The 26527-nt window shown below is 47.6% G+C and overlaps 1 protein-coding gene across 1 annotated transcript in view; it reads right to left on the bottom strand.

Annotated features, from left to right (window-relative positions):
* Positions 1-26527, bottom strand: part of LOC126175899 (sideroflexin-1) — a 137164-nt gene that overhangs the window by 98786 nt on the left and 11851 nt on the right. The window lies entirely within an intron of this gene.

Here is a 26527-nt window from a genome sequence, read left to right as displayed (position 1 = left end):
CCTTGTAGATGGGACAGTCGCGGGAGGACACTGCATGGTCACCCTGACAGTTCACATAACGAGGAGACAGAGGTTGACAGTCACCCTCGCAGGCATCCCTGCCACAAGTGACACATTTAGCCACATTGGAGCAAGACTGTCGAGTGTGATTGAAACGCTGACACTGGTAGCAGCACGTAGGTGTCGGGACATAGGGGCGAACAGAAATAACCTTGTAGCCCGCTTTGATGGGCGACGGCAGCTGAACACTATCAAAGGTCAAGAAAAGTGTCCGGGTCGGTACAAGGTCATTGTTGACCTTTTTCATGACCCTATGGACAGCCGTCACGCCCTGCTCAGCGAGGAAAGACTGAATCTCCTCGTCAGTCAATCCGTCAAGTGTTCTAGTATATACCACACCACGCAACGAATTCAAAGTGCGGTGAGCCTCCACCCGGACAGGTAAAGTGTACAGGAGTGTGGCCCGAAGCAGTTTTTGTGCCTGAAAGGCGCTCTCAGTTTCTAGTAACAAGGTACCGTTACACATCCTGGTACAAGACTTGACAGATCCAGCTACGGCATCTACGCCCTTCTGGATAATGAAAGGGTTGACAGATGAAAAATCCTTTCCGTCCTCAGATCGAGAAACTACGAGGAACTTTGGGGTAGGCAGTAGTACTTTTGTCACTGGTGGCTGGTCAAGTTTCCGTTTTTGGGCAGAAGCTCCTTCCTTGTGGGGACCCTCTCAGAGGGCACTCCCACCTTAGGTGATTGTTTACACCTCAGGTCACACCTCCCGAGAAACGGATGGAGGGACCAATCGGCATGGTCGGAAGGTGTTAGCTCAGGCAATCACCCCTCCCCGGGCCTGGCCTTTACCAGGTGGTACGTGCATGCCTTACTTGTCTACCAGGGCGGGGAATTACACGTTACCCCGTCTGAATTGAGTGAAAAATGACGATAATTTCAGAATGTATGTAATGTTAAATTTAATTTCATAAGACAGGAAATGAATACTTTGAAAGGGAGCATTTCGACCTAAGAAAGTAATGTTGATTATTCAGGTGTCACTACATGCATTGTTAGCTGACGAGTAGATAATCTAGGACGAAGTTTTAAAGGAAAAATAGCCAACTTTGACATTATAGATGTAAGTAGTTTGGTGGAGCCATTTTAACTAATTAAAGATGGAGAAGTTACCAAGAGTATAATCTCTGGAAACATTCCAACGGTTGCTTTTTCCGAACTTAATGATGCTATCAAGGTAATAGACGACTTGTGTGAGGAAATAAAACTTGTCCATGACAAAACAGAAAATAGAATAACTTTACCTAATGTTGTGCTACCGAGTGAAGTGGTGACTGTTTTGCCATGTGGAGACTTTCACACAAAATTTAATGAGAAGTACTGCTTTGCACTTGCTCAAGTGAGGTTAATATCAGATCCACGGGATCCAGGTTGAGTCACATCTGTCTCTCAGGGATGTTAACATTCTGTGTTAACAGGCGGAGTCACACCTGTCTCTCATGGACATCAATGTTCTGTGTTAATGGGCGGAGTGACGACCGTCGGATCCCTAGTTGTTTTCGGTGTTTCTTCTGTAATAAAATTTTCCTGCATTGAATTCCCCAAACTTCTTACAATACCCTATTATCCACTGTTTACAGTTAATAGAGAAACATACCAGTGTGGAATTGTGATAACGTCACCCAAAACTGCTCCTGGTATGTGATTAAGTCATCCTCAGTTGTTTGAGGATTGTGCCCACTAAGAATTTGGAAAAGTCGTCTTCAGTCGTTAGAGAGTAGGAAGTTGTGCTCACCAGGAAATTTTATGGCATGGTTCTCAGTTATTTCAGGGGTGCCCCTGCCTGTCTTCATGACTTGTCCCGTGTTATCTCAACTTATTTGACTTTCTAGGTGGCGACAGGATATGGGAATGGGTGCGTACATTGCCCCTGAGGTAAGATATACTAAATTTGCCTAACCAGCCAGTCTCTCCCGCCATCCATGTATAGTTAGGTCTTATTTTTGACTAAGCTTTTTATTGAAAGTAATCTCTTCTCCAGTTTCTCTACACAGACCTGGGTGTAGAGGTCCTAAGAAACTGCAAAGGATATTGGATTAACAGAAGATATAGTATTATAAGAATAATTAAACAATTGTGATAATATGATACACGATTTTATACTTAATACAGAATTATTTTTTTTTTACATTTTATGAGATGTAATGTAGATGGGAGGGTTTGTATCGATTTTGAAAGGAGTCGGTAATGTAGGTACAGGCATAACTAGCACTAAACACACATCACACCTTTCAAACGACCCTCGCAGACAAGTGTGACTGATTCTTCACCATTTGCCATTCCATAGGTGTTGCTAAGATTTTCTTTGGGGACCTCAAGGGTCAAGGTGAGAATGTCCATTCTGTAGGAGATGATTTAACACCATACCTCCTCCGGCTTCTCACTCAAGGCAGGGATCCTGGGGAGGAGGGTGGGAAGGGTTTCCTGTCTTTGGGGCTACATTCTTTCACTTTTTCTAACTTAGCAACCATTTCCCATTTCTACTTTTTCCTTTCTTACTTCTCATTTGAGTACATATATGTCCTTCCCTCCTTCCTTATTCAACCACTTCTATCCTTATATCTTCTTAGTTTCCGTGGTTTCCAATAACCTACAACATATTTTATATAAGCAGGCCGAAGAATCAGGATACACAGACACATTTACACATACACACAACAGAACATGAAGATGCAAACAATAAAAGGACAGATTGAAATGATGGAAGAACCACCAAGGGTTGTAGGGCAAAAGCTATGCATACATTCAAGAGACATGCACACATTGTTGTTTATGGTGACGGTTCTACATTGCATATGGGTCTACATCACATATATATATGTCAAGAAATATATTTAGATATGTAAAGACTATGATGATTTTATATTGTATATATACATAGGTATATAAGTAAAATAAACTACACATCAAATACACTGGGGAAGGAAGCGTGAGTAAATTAAGGAGAGCATAAGCCGGAGAAGAATAGATTGCGATGATTTGCAAGGATTGTCATGGTAACAAATATTCTGATGACTTGTAGGATAGTGGGACTCTGATAACCTAAGTAAGCATATTATAGATTGAATAATGTAGGTAGGCATGAAGCATGTGCTGGAAATGTAGAAGTGATAGGTAAAGGAGGACTCTGTGGTATGAAATGAAGTATTAAGGAGCGAGTGTGAAAAGTGAAGTAGATTTTCAATTTTACCAGAGAATATAAAGATGTATACTAGGGCAATGCACCATGAGGCCTACTCAGGAAGGATAGGGAGGGGGGTCGGGTGGGGGGGGGGGGGCACTCAGTATTTATTGAATATAAAAGACAGATACTGTGAGGACAGGGGCACCAAGAAGGGGATTGACCTGTACCATAGTAGAATACGGTCAAACCCATATGTAAGGTATAGGTACTGGCCCTAAAGGGGGAAAGGACAGTATCATGACAAGAGTCTCAAAATTTGGTAGGAATTATTCTGGCAAGTTTGGATTCTATAGACCACTAGCATTATTAGGTTTTAGGTGTGTCATAAAAAACACTTCTATTTTCCCCAAAGTACCTCCAGGCTACAGACTAATATAAATAATGATACTAGTACATACGGAGAAAAAATTGTACAAAGTTTTAGAATAAAGGATGAAATATTCAAGTTGAAAGGATGAAATATTCAAGTTTCTATGACACCTGGAGTTTACGATTTGAGTTAAGATCAGAGTCCTCACAATTCACAAGAAAGAGTAATACGGAATGAAAGAAAAATGCATACAGATCCATGTACAAAATTAATACTTTTAAAATGTAGATTGTCATGATGTATGATATTAAGGTAGATATTGATTATGTATAAAATATCACGTGTTCAGGCTGAGGGGAGGGATACGTAGTGTTTCGAGAATTTCAGAGTAAATTCTAGAAACATTTGTCTTTCCTCAGTCTTGAACACTTGATATTTTAAGTATGAGTGTGGAATAGTGGAAAAGTATCTACCGCACCACTGCCTTTCTGTGTGCAGGTGGGAAGTTGGCTATGGAAGACAGAGAGAGAGAGAGAGAGAGAGAGAGAGAGAGAGAGAGAGAGAGAAAGAGAGAGAGACATTTAAATTCCTCTAACCAGCATTAGTTCTTTGGAGAAGAAAGTTGTGGAAATTGGCGCTACCAGTTACCCAGAGAAGAGGATCGGTTAATAAACATTTCAAGTACGTCAACATGAGAGTGGTGTGAAGTTAGCAATCCAGTCTTGTAGCACTTCTCTCGTCACCAAAACCATTAGAACATTGGCTAGGAGTCCACTGACTGGTCACCTCATTGGTAGCCTGTCTTCTTGTGAGTGGAACTGATTGTCAAATGAGAAATAGTTTTGCTCTATGATTAGTCTTAGAATGCTAGCTATTTCTTTTATGTGGTGTTTGGGAGTTTCTACCTGTTCTTCTAATCATCATTTGATGTGTTGATAGTTTCTGTGGCAATGTACTAAAAAAAAAACAAGAGCTAAAAGTAGCCTCAGGACAGACAATTCAAAAAAGACAAAACCAACAACAACCAACACAAGCACAGACAAACAGCATATCTGGTATATACCAGCTAACATGTCAGGACTACAAATCAGTTTATATAGGACAGACAAGCAGAAATTTAATACCAGAAACACAGAACACAGGAGAGCATTAATAAGTAACAGCTGTCATTCCACTTTTGCTGAGCATCTTATGAACAAGAAACATAGCCGAACAAACATAAATACAGACTTGAAAAATTCTCAAATGCAGCAAGATTGACAGTATGATTAATGACAGTCCAGATGGAAAATAATGTAATTGTTGAAGTAATGCTGGACTGTGGATGCAAGTACAGTAAATATAAAACAAACAAATGAAACACTATTTGTTTGCCATACGAGTTTCACTACCTGTAGTGGCCTGTTATGTATATTTTACTTGTTCCTATATGTATAAAAATTTGTGATAAAAACCAGTCAAATATGTATTACAGACAACTAAGGATGCTTCCAAAATAAAAAGGATTGAAACATGAAGGAAGGAAAGAAAAAAACAGAATTTCATTTAGTCACAGAAATGGAAGTTTTACACTAAGGAGAGATAGTACTAAACCTTTAGTGACAAATGGAAGCAATAAATCAAATCAAAAGCTGGTTGGTTGGTTGGTTTGGGGAAGGAGACCAGACAGCGTGGTCATCGCATTAGGGAAGGATGGGGAAGGAAGTCGGCCGTGCCCTTTTAGAGGAACCATCCTGGCATTTTCAAAAGCTGGTATAATATCTAATATTACTAATGTGACAAGAAAGGTGAAAAAAAATAATGATTATGGTATCTACAAAGCAAACATGACCAATAAAATGTTGTGAGGGAGACCAAGCATAACTTTGTACCTTCTGAGGGTTCAACAACTCGTGCTTCTCTCTGCATCTTCGGCATCAAACAAGATTTTTTTTTTTTTTTGCGCACAACTACAATGGTCATTAGCACCAAGACTAAGTTAGGAATGCACTGCGAGGCACAAGGTTAAAACAGCAACTAAAAGGGACAACACTATAAAAGGCACATTAACAGGCAAGGGATTAAAAGAAAACACCATAATCAAATGCCCTTATACAGGTTTGTCTAGTGGATAAAACGAAGAGTACGAGCAGCTGCTCCTGGGTCACCCGCTAAAATGGCATCCAGAGTACATGGCAGGCCGAGATCAACGCGCAGTTTAGTAAAAGTTGGACAGGACGTTAAAATGTGGCGTACCATCAGCAATTGCCCACATGAGCAGAACGGCGCCGGCGCAGCCGTCAACAGATAGCGATGGCTGAACCGGCAGTGTCCAATTCGTAACCGGCCAAAACGACCTCCTCCCACTGAAAAGGGCACGAAGAGGTCGTCCAAGCCATGGGAAAAGTTTTCAAGACCCGAAGCTTGTTGTCCGTAACTGCAGCCCAATCAGAATGCCACACTGATAAAATGCGCTGACAAATGAGCAGAACGGCGCCGGCGCAGCCGTCAACAGATTGCGATGGCTGAACCGGCAGTGTCCAATTCATAACCGGCCAAAACGACCTCCTCCCACTGAAAAGGGCACGAAGAGGTCGTCCAAGCCATGGGAAAAGTTTTCAAGGCCCGAAGCTTGTTGTCCGTAACTGCAGCCCAATCAGCATGCCACACTGATAAAATGCGCTGACAAATGACCCTGCTACAATCTGATGAAGGGACACAACAAGAAGCAGTCCAAGGCTGGAGGACCGCAGCCTTGGCCGCGGCATCTGCAGCTTCATTCCCATGGATACAGACATGGCCAGGAACCCACATAAAGGTAACCGGAGAACCGTCATCTGCCAGCTGCTGAAGAGAGCATTGGATCCGTTGCACGACAGGGTGAACTGGATACGGATCACTGAGGCTCTGGATGGTGCTCAGGGAATCAGAGCAGATGACATAAGCAGAATGTCGGTGGTGGCGGATGTAAAGAACAGCCTGGTAGAGGGCAAATAGCTCAGCTGAGAAGACCAACAATGGCCATGGAGCTGGTATTTGAAACTGTGTGCCCCGACAATAAAGGAACACCCGGCACCGTCATTAGTCTTAGAGCCATCTGTATAAATGAAGATCATATTAATGAACTTCAAACAAAGTTCGACAAACTGGGAGCAGTATACCGAAGCTGGGGTAACCTCCTTTGGGAGCGAGTTGAGGTCAAGGTGAACGCAAACTGGAGCATGGAGCCAAGGTGGCGTTTGGCTCTTGCCCACTCGAAAGGTTCCAGGGAGTGAAAAATCAAGGTGCTGAAGGAGGCGACGAAAGCAAACTCCACGGGGCAGCAGGGCAGATACATACAAGCCGTAGTGATGGTCGAGACAGGCGTCAAAAAAGGAACGATAAGATGGGTGATCAGGCATGGACAAGAGCCGACAGGCATACCGACAAAGCAGTGTATTGCACCAGTAGGTTAATGGCAATTCATCGGCTTCGGCATGAAGACTCTCGACGGGACTAGTATAGAACGCTCCGATCGCAAGACGTAACCCCCAATGTTGTATAGAGTTGAGGCGGCGTAAGATGGATGGCCATGTAGAGGAGTATACAAAGCTCCCGTAATCCAGCTTTGAGCTGACGATCGACCGATATAGGTGAAGTAGCACGGTTCGATCCGCTCCCCATGACGTACTGCTGAGAACATGAGGACATTTAGAGAACGGGTACAACGGGCAGCCAAATATGACATATGTGGAGACCAGCTAATTTTCCTGTCAAATGTAAGACCTAAAAATTTTGTTGTCTCTACGAATGGGAGAGCAACAGGACTGAGTCGTAAGGATGGTGGGAGAAACTCTTTGTAGCGCCGCCCTCCAACAGGTGTCGTAAGCCTTCTCCAAATCAAAGAACACAGCCACGGTCGGGCACTTCCGCAAGAAGTTATTCATAATGAAGGTTGACAAGGTAACCAGATGGTCAACAGCAGAGTGGCACCTACGAAATCCACATTGTACATTGGTAAGTAGGCGCCAAGATTCGAACAGCCAAACCAAACGAGAGTTAACCATTCACTCCATCACCTTACAGACACAGCTGGTAAGCGAGATGGGTCGATAACTGGAAGGCAAGTGCTTGTCCTTCCCCGGCTTAGGAATCGGGACAACAATAGACTCGCGCCACCATGTGGGAACATGACCCTCAATTCAGATGCGATTATAAGTACGAAGAAAAAAACCTTTACCCACAGGAGAAAGGTTCTTCAGAATCTGAATATGAATAGAATCAGGCCCTGGAGCAGAGGACCATGATCGGGCAAGTGCATTTTTGAGTTCCCGCATGGTGAATGGGGCATTATAACTTTCACGATTTGAGGAGCGGAAGTTAGGTTGCCTTGCCTCCTCTGCCTGTTTTCGGGGGAGGAAGGCAGGGTGGTAATGAGCGGAGCTCAAAACCTCTGCAAAAAATCGGCCGAAGGCATTGGAGACATCCTCAGGGGCCACAAGGATGTCATTCGTGACCAACAAGCCAGAAACTGGTGAGTGGACCTTAGTGCCAGACAGCTGGCGCAGGCTACCCCAGGCAACAGAAGGAGTAAAACTGTTGCAGGTGCTTGTGAAAGCAGCTCAGGTGGCTTTCTTGCTTTCTTTAATAACACGACAACACTGTGCGCGTAATCATTTATAATTGATACAATTCACCACCGTAGGGTGGCGTTTAAAGGTGCGTAAAGCACGTTGACGAGCATGTAAAGCGTCTCTACATGCTGCGGTCAACCAGGGGACCGGTACACGAAATGGAGAAGGTGAGCTTGCGAAGGTTTGATCCTGAAAGGTCGCCCTGGAAGAGAATAGCCCCCAGTCTGCTTTGGAGGTGTTCCAACTAGTTGAGCATGGAGAAGGGGTATGATGTAGGAGATGGGTAACACACAGGAAGTGGTCGCTCGAATACGTATCAAAGTGCATACCAGTCAAACCGGCGTGCAAGTTGGGTAGTACATATAGAGAGGTCTAAATGGGAATAGGTGTGAGATGTGTCTGAAAGAAAAGTAGGGGCGCCAGTATGAGGCATAGAAGATTGGGTGGCTGAAAAGGTCAGCTAGCAGGGAGCCTCTCGGGCAAGATGCTGGAGAGCCCCAAAGGGGATGGTGGGCATTGAAGTCTCCAGTCAACAAAAATGGTGCAGGTAGCTGAGCAATAATTTTCATCATGTCTGCCCTAGTAACGGCAGACGACAATGGAGTGTAAAAAGTACAAATGGAAACTGTAAAAGTGGGGAGAGTAATTCGGACGGCAACGGCCTGCAGGTCGGTGTACAATGTGATGGGATCATAGTAAATATCATCCCGGACCAGCAACATAACCCCCCCATGAGCCGGAATACCTGCCACATGGGGTAGGTCAAAACGCACAGAGGCACAGTGTGCCAAGTCAATTTGATTGCAAGGGGCGTAGCTTCGTTTCCTGGAGCGCTATGACCAGCAGGCAGTGCAAGCGTAGCAGCAACTTTCAGTCCTCTCAGTTGAAGCGAATGCCGCGAATATTCCAATGAAGAAATGCCATTGTGAGAAGAAAAAGAAAAAGGAGAAGCAAGAAGGGGTCACATCGAAGGCCGCTGAGGGCCTGGCTTCGAGCGAGCACTGCCGCCGCTATCAATAGGTGGAGAGTCATCGTCCTTGTTCAATAGGTTCATCGGCCATCTTGTTAAGGTGGCCGTGAGGGGGGCTTCCTCCGCCAGTGAAGAGCCAGATGTTCAGCTACCAGCGGTGCGGCCATGCGAAACTGATGACGGCCTGGGGCAGCAACCGCTGGGTGGCGCAGGAGAAGAAACGCGCCGTGGCGGAGAAGGAGAACTTTGCTTCCTATGAGCCTTCTTGTGTTGTGAATCACAGTAGCGGAGCGATTAGCACTCTAACAACACTTTATTTCATAGTCACAGAACATACAATATAACAAGTCAAAGATACATTGTCCTAAGAGTAAACAAACAGTCTCTCACTTGCCTGAAGTATATCACTCTGTGACACCCTCCCCACCCTGGTCGACCTCCAAAGGTACGGCCAGCTGCACAGGACGACTAATGATGTGACCTTCTGGTGTCCGGAGTATTATCGTCCTTACCCTGCCGTCTCTTCCTGGTAGTACCTTTTCTATCCTGGCCTTCTTCTACATACGTCGCGGACGACGGTCCTCTTGGATCAGCACGATGTCGCCGGGGCGAAAGGGGATGACTCATCCCGATGGGCGTTTAACTTCATGGTAGTTCCGGAGCTCCAATAGGTATTCTTTAATCCAACGGTTCCTAAAATTGTCACAGAGTTGCTGTCTCAGTCGAAATTCCTTTGTTAAATTGGTGTTCACTGAAGGCTCTGGTCCCGTTGGAATAGTCTTAAGTTTTTCTCCCGTCAGAAAATGGGAAGGTGTGAGTGCATCACAATCGTTTCCTGGTGTGATGGGCCTGGAGTTCACTGCGGCTTCAATACTGATCAAGGTGGTGTTCAGTTGTTCCTCAGTGAGCTTTGCGAGTCCCAATGCCTTCCGTAGGCAACGATTTATAGTGCCCACCATTCTTTCCCACCATCCTCCCCACCAAGCCGCCCGGGAGACAATAAATTTCCAAGTAATACCGTGGTGGGCGAGGAACTGATAAGTTTTTGTGGTGGTTAATGCCTCTTACAATGTACGGCTAAGTTCTATGACCCACTCAGACTGTTTTCCCCTGTTTCTCTTGTTGGGAAATTGCTATTCCAGGACACATGGTGCCGAGGAATTGGCTGGGATGAACTTATGCCCTGGGACTTAGGGGCACGATGGCGCACTTGGATATCTAGCTTACCTCCATTGTCACATATACGTGTCCTTAGATGGATAGCTACAGCTCATGGAAGAGACTCTCAGCTGCACGTATTCTGTGACGCCTCGGAAAAGGCATATGGAGCAGCTTTGTACATTCGTACTGTCTTAGATGATGACGTTGTAACCCATTTAGTCTGCAGCAAGAACAGACTTTCTCCTATTAAGAAGGTGACATTGCCTTGACTCAAACTTTTAGCGGCAGTAGTTGGGACCAGACTATTGTGTTACTTTTGCCGCGCAACAGACTTTAAAATTTCCCATGCGATACTGTGGACGGATTCGACAATAACACTAAGTTGGATTCACTGTGATCCTAACAGATGGAAGACCTTCGTTTGTAATAGGGTAATTGAGATACAAACACACACGACTCCCAGGCAATGGAAACACTGCCCAGGACCAGACAATCCTGCTGACCACCTCTCACATGAACTCCTCGGCTACCAAATGAATTCACTGGACATTTGGTGGCATGGGCATGTAGGGTTTGATTCAAAGGAACAAACGGTTAGTTCTTGTCGGTCTACCGTTTGCAGTTTCAGATCATCAATCAGCGATTTTGCTATGAAGCTGGACTGACTACCTGCGTCTAGTAGACATCGCGTTGTCCAGCTCAATCCTGTAGGTCCTGAGACGCATACTTAAGCTGTCTGAAGGTACGTATACCCGTGGGGAGCGACAGATACCTTTCCCACGGAGGTAACGTTTGTCTGACCCACAGGACCCCTAATACTCTTTCGTTCCTCACAAATGGACTTACGATGCAGTCTTTTACAGTTAACACACCGAGCCTTTTCTTTCTTTTTGCAATTTGACACTTTGTGCCCACATTGAAGACAAAGAAAGCATCTGTTTGCTAGTTTCAATTTATCTATTCGATCATTAACGCGTACAATCTTCTTACAGTCTTGCGCCGAATGACCGCCAGATTCGCAAAAGATGCAGAATGGTTCCTTTACGCTGGTATCCTTCGGAGTCGATCTTTTAGATTTCGCGTGTACGTGAAGTGCGGATGCTGTGGGAAGGTTACTAGAAGTGCTGGAAACTTCACCGCGTATCTTCTGCGTGGTAAGCGCCCCGTCGACTTCCTCATTCAGAAACTCCATCAGTTGCAAAATGTCCCCTTCGGATATTCCCGTACGCTTGGCGTGAATTATCCAGCAGAGGCATATGTCATCCGGAAAAGCGCGTAAAATTTTCGGAGCGAGGACTCGGCCGTATCCGTTCACGTCTTCCCCAAGTGCCGGAGAGCTTGAATACATCGCTGGCATTCAATGAATGTTGAATTAAGTTCCTCTGGGATGGACAGCTTAATTGGTTTTATGGCTTCGAGATAATCTAAGTGGGCTTTAATTATTCGATCCTTGTTGCCATAACGCGCTCTGAGAATCCTCTTCGTTTCTGCGTACATCTCAGCCGTCACCACAATACCGTCCACTAAATGCTTTGGTTCTCCCGAAAGATAGCCGCGAAGAAAAATGTGTTTATTAATTGTAGTTACCGTCGGATCGTTGTCAACCAACTGCTCAAACTGCTCCCAGAATCGTGCCCATGTCTCGATATCGCCTGAAAAAGGCTCAAGCTTGATCGGCGGAAGTTTTACTGAAGCTGTGGGAACACTCATGTTACAGATTGTACCAGCGGATTGTCGGGAATCTTTATGTCTGCTATTGATTTCGCAAGCTGTTTCTCTATTTCGTGAGACAATCGAGAAACTGTGAGTTTCGCGGTGTCTATATAATCTTCACATTTAAGAACATCTTCTTCGTATTCGTCATCGTCCAACAACTCGTGAACATCCTCATCTAATTTTACGAGGCGGTCTAGAACGCTTCCCAATCTATCGTTGTAATATTTATAATCCACGATTTCCGATGTGTCTGACAACCTTGCAACTTCCGCTACGAGTCGCGTAATGTTTGTTCTTTCTCTCATACGTTTTCTCTTTAGAGAGTGTAACTGTGCTTCTGGTTTGTGGTCTGGCATGTCCATTCCGTTCCATTACCCCAAAGTTTAAAGCAGTGTCGGCTAGCTATCAGCTGGTCCTAGTAATGCGTTATCTTTGGATCGCTAGTCGAAGTAGTTCAATTGATTGTCGCTAGATGGCAGCACTAGTCATAAACAATCTACAGGCGTAGCGTAGGATCTGATAATTCGTTAAAGCACTAATCCAACAGCTACAATAGCAGTACACAGAGACAATAATGTAATCAGTTGCCTTTACAAATGGAACTACAAAACATGTTGCGTGATAATTCAATTGAACTTAACTGTGTATGCCGGTGGTTGTCGTCGAAGAGCTTGTTGCGTGGTGTGACAAATCGCTGCAGTAAGCCCCCTCGTAGTATTGCCGCGTGACGTGCGTCCAGAATTCGGTTCACTACGGCAATCGTGGAAATTGTCTCGGGCAAAGTCTATCCCGGGTTTCAGCACCAAAATTCTTATGTCGTGAATCACAGTAGCGCAGCGATTAGCACTAACAACACTTTATTTCATAGTCACAGAACATACAATATAACATGTCAAAGATACATTGTCCTAAGAGTAAACAAACAGTCTCTCACTTGCCCGAAGTACATCACTCTGTCACATCTTGGAAGGTCGTTTAGTGGAAGTACTGGCCGATGGCTGGGAGGTCGAGGTACGTAGGAAGTCTGCATGGGACGGTTCCTTCTTGAAGGCCCGTGCATCTGACTTCTGGGTCTTAGTCTTGGCAGAAACTGATGAAGGTGCTTGTGTCTTATGAGTGCCGGGAGGAAGAGGAGATGTTGACTGGGCAATCTTAGCACTGGCCGAACGGACGACGTAGTGAAAACAGTCAGATCGCATGTCTGCATCAACACCTCCCTGGTAGTCCGAGGAGAGGCGAGGACAGTACTGTATTTCCCCACTGGCAGCAGTGTGGGCCTGCCTACTAGCAAATAGCTTGCAAGCAGCTGAGGTGGACACTTTCTCTTTGACCCAAATTTCCTGTATACAGCGTTCATCCTTGTAGATGGGACAGTCGTGGGAGGACACTGCATGGTCACCCTGACAGTTCACGCAACGAGGAGACGGAGGTGGACAGTCACCCTCATGGGCGTCCCTGCCACAAGTGATGCATTTAGCCGCATTAGAACAAGACTGGCAGGTGTGATTAAAATGCTGACGCTGGTAGCAGCGCGTAGGTGTCGGGACATAGGGGCAAACAGAAATAACCTCATAGCCCGCAATGATGCGTGACGGTAGCTGAACACTATCAAAGGTCAAGAAAAGGCTCCGGGTCGGTACAAGGTCATTGTTAACCTTTTTCATGACCCTATGGACAGCCGTCACGCCCTGCTCAGCGAAGAAAGACTGAATCTCCTTGTCAGTCAATCCGTCGAGTGTTCTAGTATATACCACACCACGCGACGAATTCAAAGTGCGGTGAGCCTCCACCCGGACAGGAAACGTGTACAAGAGTGTGGCCCGAAGCAGTTTTTGTGCCTGAAAGGCGCTCTCAGTTTTTAACAACAAGGTACTGTTACGCATCCTGGTACAAGACTTGACAGGTCTGGCTATGGCATCTACACCCTTCTGAATAATGAAATGCTTGACAGATGAAAAATCCTTTCTGTCCTCAGATCTAGAAACTACGAGGAACTTTGGGGCAGGCGGTAGTACTTTTGTCAGCAATGGCTGGTCAAATTTCTGTTTTTGGGCAGAAGTCGAGAGAGAAGAAGAAGAAGAGAAATCCATTGCGGAGGAATCCCCCATGATTGCCAGCGTCTCCGATGGCGTGCTCCTTTCTTGCGGGGTCCCACTCAGAGGGCGCTCCCGCCTTCGGTGAATGTTTACACGTCAGGTCACACCTGCCGAGAAATGGACGGAGGGACCAATCGGCATGGTCGGAAGGTGTCAGCTCAGGCAATCACCCCTCCCTGGGCCTGGCCTTTACCAGGAGGTACGTGAGTGCCTTACTTGTCTACACAGGGCGAGGAATTACGTGTTACCCCGTCACCGGCTACGCGTGCGAACGCGTGGGTTGGCCTTCTGGCACGCACAAGGAGGAAAGAAGAAAAAAAAAAAAGGGAGAGAGGGAGAGAAAGGACAGACTGTCTCAAACGCTGAGGCGGATACCATAGGGTGGACAAGAAGGCAAGGAGTAGAAGGCAAGGTAAAGCAAGGAAGACAGTGAGAGAGGGAGAAGGACAAAGAAAGGAACCAAACAAAGGAAGGAAGAAACCGCAATAAGCAAAAAACCAAAATGACCACAAATGTAAGTCGTGGGACCATCCGTCTCTGGACGCAGGCGCAAACTATCCCCTTGAAGGGGAGGGACTCCTTTTAGTCGCCTCTTACAACAGGCACGAATACCTCGGGCCTATTCTAACCCCCCGGACCCGCAGGAGGTGCTCAAACAAGAAAACCAACTTTACCCACTAAAACACTGCTTTCGCTTTATTGAAGAATTTCAATCCCGGTGTATTTCTTCATAACATGTTACCATGCAGTCCTAGCAGAGATTCATTCTACAATTTTCTAGGATCCTATCTTACAATGAGGTTTTGATACCTTTTGTTTCCCACCCAAAAACCTATATGCATAGCTTGCGACCAATCAATTCCCCTTATACACCTAGGAGACAGGATTGTATCAACCCTCTAGCCTCCATACAAACCATTTTTATCAGTTAATCTACGTGGCTACACACACCATAAAACTTGCACTATAAATAATATAATTTACAAGAAATTTTCACAGTGTAAGCAGCACCATCTAAAATCAGTCACTGTCAGCACAATTTAGTACAGTTTTATGACACTGACGAATCATTCAATTTCAATTCAACGCACCTCTCAACCTGACCCTCTCAGATTTCTTTTAAATTTGGTGCATTCAACGACCCAGATAAGAGATGGAAAATACCAATTTGCAGAAGTGTATAACAACTGTGAACAAAGTTACAGGTCTGGAAAGTTTGGAATTTATGCTAAATTTACATGCGTATGTCACAACATAAATGACTGTAATTCTGGTTCTAATTCACTTACAGCAATGAAAATGGTACCATTGGAAAGCTAACGAATAGACCTTTACATTGATATGCCACATAGCAGGTTTCTGAGAATGTTCATACTAAAGGTCACTGACCTTGACCGTTGACCTTTAATATCTCAAAACACCCCAATTCAATTTTTTTTAATATACCTAATTGCTCCAGTATGTTACTATAAACACAGTAAATATCAAGATGGCACACCAAAGGCACCATGCACAAAAAATTATTTTGTCACACCACCAACGTGTAGTACGCAGCTATGTATCCAGTTTTTTCTATAACACCAGCCAATAGCAGTTACTTTTATTCAGACCAGTTCGTTAATATTTCTAGCTGTGAACAGCCAATGAGAGACACTTATTTCAACCAATCAACATAAGCCAGTTTTAGTGATCAGCCAATCAGAGAGACTTATTTCAACTAGTCACACTCCTGGAAATTGAAATAAGAACACCGTGAATTCATTGTCCCAGGAAGGGGAAACTTTATTGACACATTCCTGGGGTCAGATACATCACATGATCACACTGACAGAACCACAGGCACATAGACACAGGCAACAGAGCATGCACAATGTCGGCACTAGTACAGTGTATATCCACCTTTCGCAGCAATGCAGGCTACTATTCTCCCATGGAGACGATCGTAGAGATGCTGGATGTAGTCCTGTGGAACGGCTTGCCATGCCATTTCCACCTGGCGCCTCAGTTGGACCAGCGTTCGTGCTGGACGTGCAGACCGCGTGAGACGACGCTTCATCTAGTCCCAAACATGCTCAATGGGGGACAGATCCGGAGATCTTGCTGGCCAGGGTAGTTGACTTACACCTTCTAGAGCACGTCGGGTGGCACGGGATACATGCGGACGTGCATTGTCCTGTTGGAACAGCAAGTTCCCTTGCCGGTCTAGGAATGGTAGAACGATGGGTTCGATGACGGTTTGGATGTACCGTGCACTATTCAGTGTCCCCTCGACGATCACCAGTGGTGTACGGCCAGTGTAGGAGATCGCTCCCCACACCATGATGCCGGGTGTTGGCCCTGTGTGCCTCGGTCGTATGCAGTCCTGATTGTGGCGCTCACCTGCACGGCGCCAAACACGCATACGACCATCATTGGCACCAAGGCAGAAGCGACTCATCGCTGAAGACGACACGTCTCCATTCGTCCCTCCATTCACGCCTGTCGCGACACCACTGGAGGCGGGCTGCACGATGTTGGGGCGTGAGCGGAAGACGGCCTAACGGTGTGCGGGACCGTAGCCCAGCTTCATGGAGACGGTTGCGAATGGTCCTCGCCGATACCCCAGGAGCAACAGTGTCCCTAATTTGCTGGGAAGTGGCGGTGCGGTCCCCTACGGCACTGCGTAGGATCCTACGGTCTTGGCCTGCATCCGTGCGTCGCTGCGGTCCGGTCCCAGGTCGACGGGCACGTGCACCTTCCGCCGACCACTGGCGACAACATCGATGTACTGTGGAGACCTCACGCCCCACGTGTTGAGCAATTCGGCGGTTTTTTTTTTTTTTTTTTTTTTTTTGTGGTTTTAGGGCGCACAACTTCAATGGTCATTAGCGCCCTGACTACTCTAAAAATGCACCGCGAGGCACAAGTTGACAACAACAACTAAAAGGGAAAACACAATAAAAGACAGACGGACAGGCAGAGGATTAAAAAACATCATCAAATGTCCTTAGCGAGGTTTGTCAAATTGATAAAACAAAGAACACGAGCAGCTGCTCGTGGGTCATCCGCTAAAATGGCATCGAAAGTATTACGCAGGTTAAGATCGAGGCGCAGTGTGGTAAGATCTGGACAGGACATTAAAATGTGCCTAACCATCAGCAAGTGCCCACATGGGCAGAACGGCGCCGGCGCAGCCGTCAGCAGATGGCGATGGCTGAACCGGCAGTGTCCAATTCTTAACCTTGCTAAAACGACCTCCTCCCGCCGAGAAGGGCGTGAGGAGGACGTCCAAGCCACGGGAAGAGGTTTTAAGGCCCGAAGCTTGTTGTCGGTAAGTGCAGCCCAATCGGCATGCCACTGCGACACGACGCGCCGACAAATGACCCTGCTAAAATCGGACGAAGGGACACAACAAGAAGCTGTCCGAGGCTGGAGGACCGCAGCCTTGGCCGCGGCATCTGCAGCTTCGTTCCCAGGGATACCGACATGGCCAGGAACCCACATAAAGCTAACCGGCGTACCGACGTCCACCAGCTGCTGGAGAGAGCGTTGGATCCGGTGTACGAAAGGGTGAACCGGGTACGGATCACTGAGGCTCTGGATGGCGCTCAGGGAATCTGAGCATATGACATAAGCAGAATGTCGGTGGCGGCAGATGTAAAGAACAGCCTGGTAGAGGGCAAAGAGCTCAGCTGTGAAGACCGAACAATGGCCATGGAGCCGGTATTGGAAACTTTGTGCCCCGACAATAAAGGAACACCCGACCCCGTCATTGGTCTTAGAGACATGTTGATGAACTTCGAACCAAGTTCCAAAAAACGGGAGTGGTAGACCGAACCGGGGGTGACCTCTTTTGGGAGCGAGCTGAGGTCGAGGTGAACGCGGACCTGAGCCTGGAGCCAAGGTGGCGTGCGGCTCTCGCCCACTCGAAAGGTTGCAGGGAGTGAAAAATTAAGGTGTTGAAGGAGGCGACGAAAGCGAACTCCAGGGGGTAGCAAGGCAGAGACATACAACCCGTATTGAAGGTCAAGAGAGTCGTCAAAAAAGGAACGATAAGACGGATGGGCGGGCATTGACAGTAGCCGACAGGCATACCGACAAAGCAGTATATCGCGCCGGTAAGTGAGTGGCAATTCGCCAGCGTCAGCATGAAGACTCTCTACGGGACTGGTATAAAATGCTCCGATCGCAAGTCGTAAACCCCGATGTTGTATGGAGTTGAGGCGGCGTAAGATGGATGGCCGTGCAGAGGAGTATACGAAGCTCCCATAATCCAGCTTGGAGCGGACGATCGACCGATATAGACGAAGTAGGACGGTTCGATCCGCTCCCCACGACATACCACTGAGAACACGGAGGACATTTAAAGAACGGGTACAACGGGCGGCCAAATATGACACATGTGGAGACCAGCTAAGTTTCCTGTCAAAGGTAAGGCCTAAAAATTTGGTGGTCTCCACGATTGGGAGAGCAACGGGACCAAGTCGTAAGGACGGTGGGAGAAACTCTTTGTAGCGCCAGAAATTAATACAGACCGTCTTGTCGGCAGAAAAACGGAAGCCATTGGCGACACTCCAGGAGTAAAGACGGTCAAGACAACGCTGAAGACAGCGCTCCAGGACACGTGTACACTGCGCGCTGCAATAGATGGTAAAATCGTCCACGAAAAGGGAGCCTGATACATGAGCTGGGAGGCAATCCATTATTGGATTGATCGCGATGGCGAACAGAGCGACGCTCAAAACTGAGCCCTGTGGCACCCCATTCTCCTGGCGAAAGGTGTCGGACAGGACAGAACCCACACGTACCCTGAACTGTCGATCCAATAAAAAGGAACAAATAAAAAGAGGGAGGCGACCGCGAAAGCCCCATGAATGCATGGTGCGGAGAATGCCCGCCCTCCAACAGGTGTCGTAAGCCTTCTCCAAATCAAAGAACACAGCCGCGGTCGGGCGCTTCCGCAAGAAGTTATTCATAATGAAGGTCGACAAGGTAACCAGATGGTCAACAGCAGAGCGGCGCCTTCGAAATCCACATTGTACATTGGTAAGTAGGCGTCGAGACTCGAGCAGCCAAACCAATCGAGAGTTAACCATTCGCTCCATCACTTTACAGACACAGCTGGTAAGCGAGATAGGTCGATAACTGGAAGGCAAGTGCTTGTCCTTCCCCGGCTTAGGAATCGGGACAACAATAGACTCGCGCCAGCATGCGGGAACATGTCCCTCAATCCAGATGCGATTGTATGTACGAAGAAGAAAACCTTTACCCGCAGGAGAAAGGTTCTTCAACATCTGAATATGAATAGAATCAGGCCCTGGAGCGGAGGACCGTGATCGGCCAAGTGCGGTTTCGAGTTTCCGCATGGTGAATGGTGCATTATAACTTTCACAATTCGAGGAGCGGAAGTCAGGTGGCCTAGCCTCCTCTGCCTGTTTGCGGGGGAGGAAGGCAGGGTGGTAATGAGTGGAGCTCGAAACCTCGGCGAAAAAGCGGCCGAAGGCATTGGAGACAGCCTCAGGGGCCACAAGGACTTCATTCGCGACCTTCAAGCCAGAAATTGGGGAGTGGACCTTAGTGCCAGATAGCCGGCGCAGGCTACCCCAGACAACAGAAGAAGGAGTAAAACTGTTGAAGGTGCTTGTGAAAGCAGCCCAGCTGGCTTTCTTGCTTTCTTTAATAATACGACGTCACTGAGCACGTAATCGTTTATAATTAATACAATTCGCCACTGTAGGGTGGCGTTTAAAGGTGCGTAAAGCACGTCGACGAGCACGTAAAGCGTCTCTACATGCTGCGGTCCACCAGGGGACCGGTACGCGACGTGGAGAAGAAGTAGGGTGAGGGATGGAATATTCAGCAGCAGCGAGAATGAATTCTGTGAGGTGTGCGACCTGACGATCGCAGCTTGTGAAGGTTTGATCCTGGAAGGTCGCCCTGGAAGAGAAGAGCCCCCAGTCTGCCTTGGAGATGGTCCAACTAGAGGAGCACGGAGAGGGAGTATGCTGCAGGAGATGGATAACACACGGGAAGTGGTCGCTCGAATATGTATCAGCAAGTGCATACCACTCAAACCGGCGTGCAAGTTGGGGAGTACAGATAGAGAGGTCTAAATGGGAATAGGTATGAGATGTGTCCGAAAGAAAAGTAGGGGCGCCAGTATTGAGGCAGACAAGATTGAGCTGGTTGAAAAGGTCTGCTAACAAGGAGCCCCTCGGGCAGGATGCTGGAGAGCCCCAAAGGGGATGGTGGGCATTGAAGTCTCCAGTTAACAAAAATGGTGCAGGTAGCTGAGCAATAAGTTGCATCATGTCTGCCCTGGTAACGGCAGATGATGGAGTGTAAACGGTACAAAAGGAAAACGTAAAGGTGGGGAGAGTAATGCGGATGGCAACTGCCTGCAGGCCGGTGTGCAACGTGATGGGATCGTAGTAAATATCATCCCGGACCAGCAACATAACCCCTCCATGAGCTGGGATACCTACCACAGGGGGTAGGTCAAAACGCACAGAGGTGTAGTGTGCCAAGGCAATTTGATCGCATGGGCGTAGCTTCGTTTCCTGGAGGGCTACGACGAGCGGACGATGCAAGCGAAGCAGCAACTTCAAGTCCTCTCGGTTGGAGCGAATGCTGCGAATATTCCAGTTAATAAGTGCCATCGTAAGAAAAGGAAGATGAGAGAAGGGGTCACCTCGAAGGCCGCTTAGGGCCTGGCTTCGAGCGAGCACTGCCGCCACTATCAGTAGGCGGACAGTCATCGTCCATGGGGTCTATAGGGTCATCGGCCATCTCGGGAGGATGGCCGGGAGGGGGAGCTTCCTCCGCCGGTGAACGGCCAGATGTTCGGCTACCAGCGGTGCGGCCAGGCGAAACGGATGACGGCCTGGGGCGGCAACCGCTGGGTGGCGCAAGAGAAGAAAGGCGCCGTGGCGGAGAAGGAGAACTGTGCTTCCTATGCGCCTTTTTAGAAGGACGTTTGGTGGAAGTACCGGTCGAAGGCTGGGAGGTCGAGGGACGGAGGAAGTCTGCACGGGATGGTTCCTTCTTGAAGGCCCGTGCATCTGACTTCGGGGTCTTCGACTTAGCAGAAGCTGAGGAAGTGGCTGGTGTCTGTGGGGTGATGGGAGGAAGAGGAGACGTCGACCGCGCGACCTTAGCACTGGCCGAACGGACGACCGTGGTGCTGAAGGTCAGATCGCATGTCTGGGTTGCTACCTCCCGGGTAGTCCGAGGAGAGGCGAGGACAGTGCTGTATTTCCCCGCTGGGAGCAGCGTGGGCTTCCTACTAGCCAATAGCTTGCGAGCAGCCGAGGTGGACACTTTCTCTTTGACCCGAATTTCTTGGATACAGCGTTCTTCCTTATAGACAGGACAGTCGCGGGAGGATGCGGCATGGTCACCCTGACAGTTCACACAACGAGGAGACGGAGGTGGACAGTCACCCTCATGGGCATCCCTGCCACAAGTGACACATGTAGCCGCATTGGAGCAAGACTGTCGAGTGTGATTGAAACGCTGACACTGGTAGCAGCGCGTAGGTGTCGGGACATAGGGGCGAACAGAAATAACCTCGTAGCCCGCCTTGATGCGCGATGGCAGCTTAACACTTTCGAAGGTCAAGAAAAGTGTCCGGGTCGGCACAAGGTTATTGTTGACCTTTTTCATGACCCTATGGACAGCCGTCACGCCCTGCTCAGCGAGGAAAGATTGAAGCTCCTCGTCAGTCAATCCGTCGAGGGAGCTACTATAGACTACACCACGAGACGAATTCAAAGTTCGGTGGGCCTCCACCCGGACAGGGAACGTGTACAAGAGTGTGGCCCGAAGCAGTTTTTGTGCCTGAAAGGCATTCTCAGTTTCTAGTAATAAGGTACCGTTACGCAACCTGGTACAAGATTTGACAGATCCGGCTATGGCATCTACGCCCTTCTGGATAACGAAAGGGTTGACAGAGGAAAAATCCTTTCCGTCCTCAGATCGAGAAATGACGAGGAACTGTGGGGCAGGTGGTAGTACTTTTGTCACTGGTGGCTGGTCACGTTTCCGTTTTTGGGCAGAAGTCGAAAGCGATGGAGTAGAATCCATTGCGGAGGAATCCCCCATGATTGCCAGCGTCTCCGATGGCGCGCACCTTCCTTGTGGGGACCCTCTCAGAGGGCACTCCCGCCTTAGGTGAATGTTTACACCTCAGGTCACACCTCCCGAGAAACAGACGGAGGGACCAATCGGCATGGTCAGAAGGTATCAGCTCAGGCAATCACCCCTCCCCGGGCCTGGCCTTTACCAGGGGGTACGCGCGTGCCTTACATGTCTACCCAGGGCGGGGACTTACGTGTTACCCCGTCACCGGCTACGCGTGCGAACGCGTGGGTCGGCCTTCAGGCACGCACAGGGAGGAAGGAAGAAGAGAGAAAAAGAAGAGAGAGGGAGAAAGAGGACAGTCTGTCTCAAACGCCGAGGCGAAGACCAGAGAAGGCAAGGAGAAGAAGGAAATGAGAAAGCAAGGAGAAGAAGGCAATGAGAAGGCAAGGAAAAGAAGGCAATGAGAAGGCAAGGAGAAAAAGGCAATGAGAAGGCAAGGAGAAGTCAAGGGAAAGAGTAAGGAAGACAGTGAGGTGGAGAAGAGCAAAGAAAGGAACCAACAAAAGGAAGGAAGAAACGAGAAGTGAAAAACCAAAAAGACCACGATTATAGGTCGTGAAACCGTCTATCTCCGGACGCAGGCGCTAACTACCCCCGTGAGGGGGATGGACTCCTTTTAGTCGCCTCTTACAACAGGCAGGAATACCTCGGGCCTATTCTAATCCCCGGACCCGCAGGGGGACAATTCGGCGGTACGTCCACCCGGCCTCCCGCATGCCCACTATACGCCCTCGCTCAAAGTCCGTCAACTGCACATACGGTTCACGTCCACGCTGTCGCGGCATGCTACCAGTGTTAAAGACTGCGATGGAGCTCCGTATGCCACGGCAAACTGGCTGACACTGACGGCGGCGGTGCACAAATGCTGCGCAGCTAGCGCCATTCGACGGCCAACACCGCGGTTCCTGGTGTGTCCGCTGTGCCGTGCGTGTGATCATTGCTTGTACAGCCCTCTCGCAGTGTCCGGAGCAAGTATGGTGGGTCTGACACAACGGTGTCAATGTGTTCTTTTTTCCATTTCCAGGAGTGTATATTACACAAATTTTGTTTCATATGTTTTAAGGCGGTGGTTTGCTTAACAAAGTGAAGTGTAAATGTGTTTTAAAGTAATATTTAGTAAAAAATGAATTTTAAGTCAACATTGTATTGTTACAATCCATTTAAGGAAGATGGTCATGCAAGAGTGCAGAAGAATTTAAGGAATGTTCAGGAGCAGATTATAAACAAATATCCTAATGTATTGTTAGAAAAATTTGCAGAAAATGTAGAAAAAAAAAATCGCAAAACCCAACAATCACTGCAGACGTTGCCTCAGTTGTGCCAGCTACTTCCAGAGAAGATTTAAGTGAAGATGAAGTAGCATCAGATCTGGCACTCAGTGCTTTGGTATTTAGGTGAATCTCCTGTGAAGAAAAAGAGGCTTCAGAGTGAGAAAAAGTACCCAAAGCAAAAACTGGAAAAAAATAGCCTCCGTGTTGGAGCATACTTATATGGCACAACCGGAAAAAGAAGAGACTGAAAATGTTGAAAGTGAAATTATCACCCATCTGAAAGATAAGTTTTCAATTCAGACCGTATGTGTGACAAAACACAAATTCTAACTGTACTTACAGAGAGTTGGAGTATAAGGAAAACTATGAAAGAATTTTCTGCTTCTTATTACATGGTACAGAGAGCAAAACAGTTGGTAGCAAACATGGTATATTAGTGACACCATATCCAAAATCAGGTAAGACATTACGTGAGAAAATTGTTCAGTGTGTGTGTGATTTTTACTGGGATCATGACGTGAGCCATATGATGCCAGGAAGAAAAGACTGTGTCTGTGAAAGAAAATGGAATTACAGTACATAAACAAAAGCAACTAGTGATGCACAACCTTAAGGAACTGTATACATATTTCGAAGATAAATACCTAGATGTAAATACTGAATTCTCCGAATTTTGAGAGTTGCAGCCAAAGCACTGTGTTCTCGCCAATGCCAGGGAAACCCATGCTGTATATGTGTGTGTCTTGCACCAGAATTAATGATTGAAGACTGTAAACTTAAAGTACAAACAAAGAGTGACGAATACACATTACCATCATACAAGCATCTTTTTTTTTTTACGGCGCAAAACTTCTATGGTCATTAGCGCCCAGCCCGTGACTTAAGACAGTAAAAAACCGAAATTGTAAACCAGCAGCAATGGGAACAAAGTCATAAAATTGGAGAAACTAAAAATAGAAGAAATGCTTAAAAATTCACTACAGAAAGGGGGTGGTTGTCCCCAAAAAAAAGCTGCAAATGACTGACGTCATTTCACTGTCACCAATAAACTGGAGAACGCGGTCGGCTGAGCGCGTGTCATCTGCTAAAATCGATGATAGATCAGGCGATAGCTGTAGACGGGAGCGTAACGGATTAAAATAGGGGCATTCAATTAAAAGGTGTCTTACCGCCCACAGCTGAAAGCAGTGGGGACAGAGTGGGGGAGGATCGCCGCTTAAAAGATGTCGATGGCTAAAAAGACAGTGCCCTATCCGGAGTCTAGCTAAAATTACCTCCTCCCGACGACGCGTTCAGGAGGAAGAGGTCCAAGCGCAAGGAAGGGCGTTGACCAATGAGCATGCCATAAATGAGCAACTTTGCGACATAAACTGCTCCGTAGATCGGTGAAGGGAAGCGACTGAATAGCTGGCCGAGGAAGAGAGACTGCAGCCTTGGCCGCTATATCGGCCGCCTCATTCCCACAGATACCAGCGTGTCCCGGGAGCCAGAGGAACGCCACCGAGATGCCCCCCAGGTGGAGCAAGCGCATACAGTCCTGAATCCGGTGGACCAGAGGGTGCACAGGGTAAAGAGCTTGGAGACTGAGGAGAGAGCTGAGAGAATCTGAGCAGATAACGTACTGTATCCGCTGATGGCGGCGGATGTAGTGGACAGCCTGGAGAACAGCGTAAAGCTCCGCAGTATAAACCGAACACTGGTCGGGAAACCGAAAGCGATTTGGGGTGTCGCCAACAATATAGGCACTCCCTATACCTAACGATGTTTTCAAGCCGTCGGTGTAAATAAATGTGGCGTCCGTCATTTGTACACATAGAGCAGCAAATGCCCGACGATAAACAAGTGGGAAATTGACAAAGGTCACGGAGCAGGCAGATCCGGGGATGGAGCCAAGGCGGTGCTGTACCCCAAGTTGTCAAGAAGGTTTTAGGAAAGCGGAAGGAAAGAGAATGGAGCAGTTGACGGAAGCGGACTCCCGGGGGTAGTAGGGAGGAGGAGCGGCCTGCATACCCTACATCAAAGGAGGCGTCGAAAAATATGTCATGGGCTGGATTAGCAGGCATGGAAGACAGATGGCTAGCATAACGACTCAGGAGGACTGCTCGCCGATTGGACAGCGGAGGTTCAGCAGTCTCAGCATAAAGGCTTTCCACAGGGCTAGTGTAAAAAGCTCCAGACACTAAACGTAATCCACGGTGGTGGATAGAGTTGAGACGCCGAAGAATAGACGGCCGAGCAGAGGAGTAGACTATGCTTCCATAATCCAATTTCGAGCGCACTAAGGCGCGATAGAGGCGGAGAAGGACCACTCAGTCCGCTCCCCAGGAGGTACCATTCAGGACACGGAGGGTGTTAAGCGATCGCAGACAGCGAGCCGAAAGATAGGAAACGTGGGAGGACCAGCACAGTTTTCTGTCAAACATAAGACCCAAGAATTTAGCGACATCTGAAAACGGAAGGTTGACAGGACCTAGATGTAAGGAGGGCGGAAGAAACACCTTACGTCGCCAAAAATTGACACAAACGGTCTTACTGGGTGAGAAACGGAAGCTGGTTTCGATGCTCCACGAGTGGAAGCGATCGAGACATCCTTGAAGACGTCGTTCAAGAAGGCTGGTCCGTTGAGAGCTGTAGTAGATCGCAAAATTGTCCACAAAGAGGGAGCCCGAAACATCAGGAAGGAAACAATCCATAATTGGATTTATGGCGATGGCAAACAGTACAACACTCAGCACGGATCCCTGGGGTACCTCGTTTTCTTGGGAGAAAGTACGGGAGAGAGTAGTGTTCACCCGCACCCTAAAAGTGCGCTCTGCCATAAATTCGCGAAGAAAAAGGGGCAGCCGGCCTCGAAAGCCCCAAGAGAACAGTGTGCGGAGGATGCCTGTCCTCCAACAGGTATTGTATGCTCTCTCCAGATCGAAAAATATTGCTACCGTTTGGCGTTTCCGGAGAAAATTGTTCATGATATAAGTGGAGAGAGCAACAAGATGGTCAACTGCAGAACGATGCTTCCGAAATCCGCATTGGGCTGGTGTTA

The sequence above is a fragment of the Schistocerca cancellata genome, chromosome 3 (genome assembly GCF_023864275.1).
Source record: "Schistocerca cancellata isolate TAMUIC-IGC-003103 chromosome 3, iqSchCanc2.1, whole genome shotgun sequence".
Lineage (NCBI taxonomy): Eukaryota > Metazoa > Arthropoda > Insecta > Orthoptera > Acrididae > Schistocerca > Schistocerca cancellata.
Note: the sequence above shows the minus strand (reverse complement) of the source record. Positions and strands in the feature narration are given on the sequence as shown.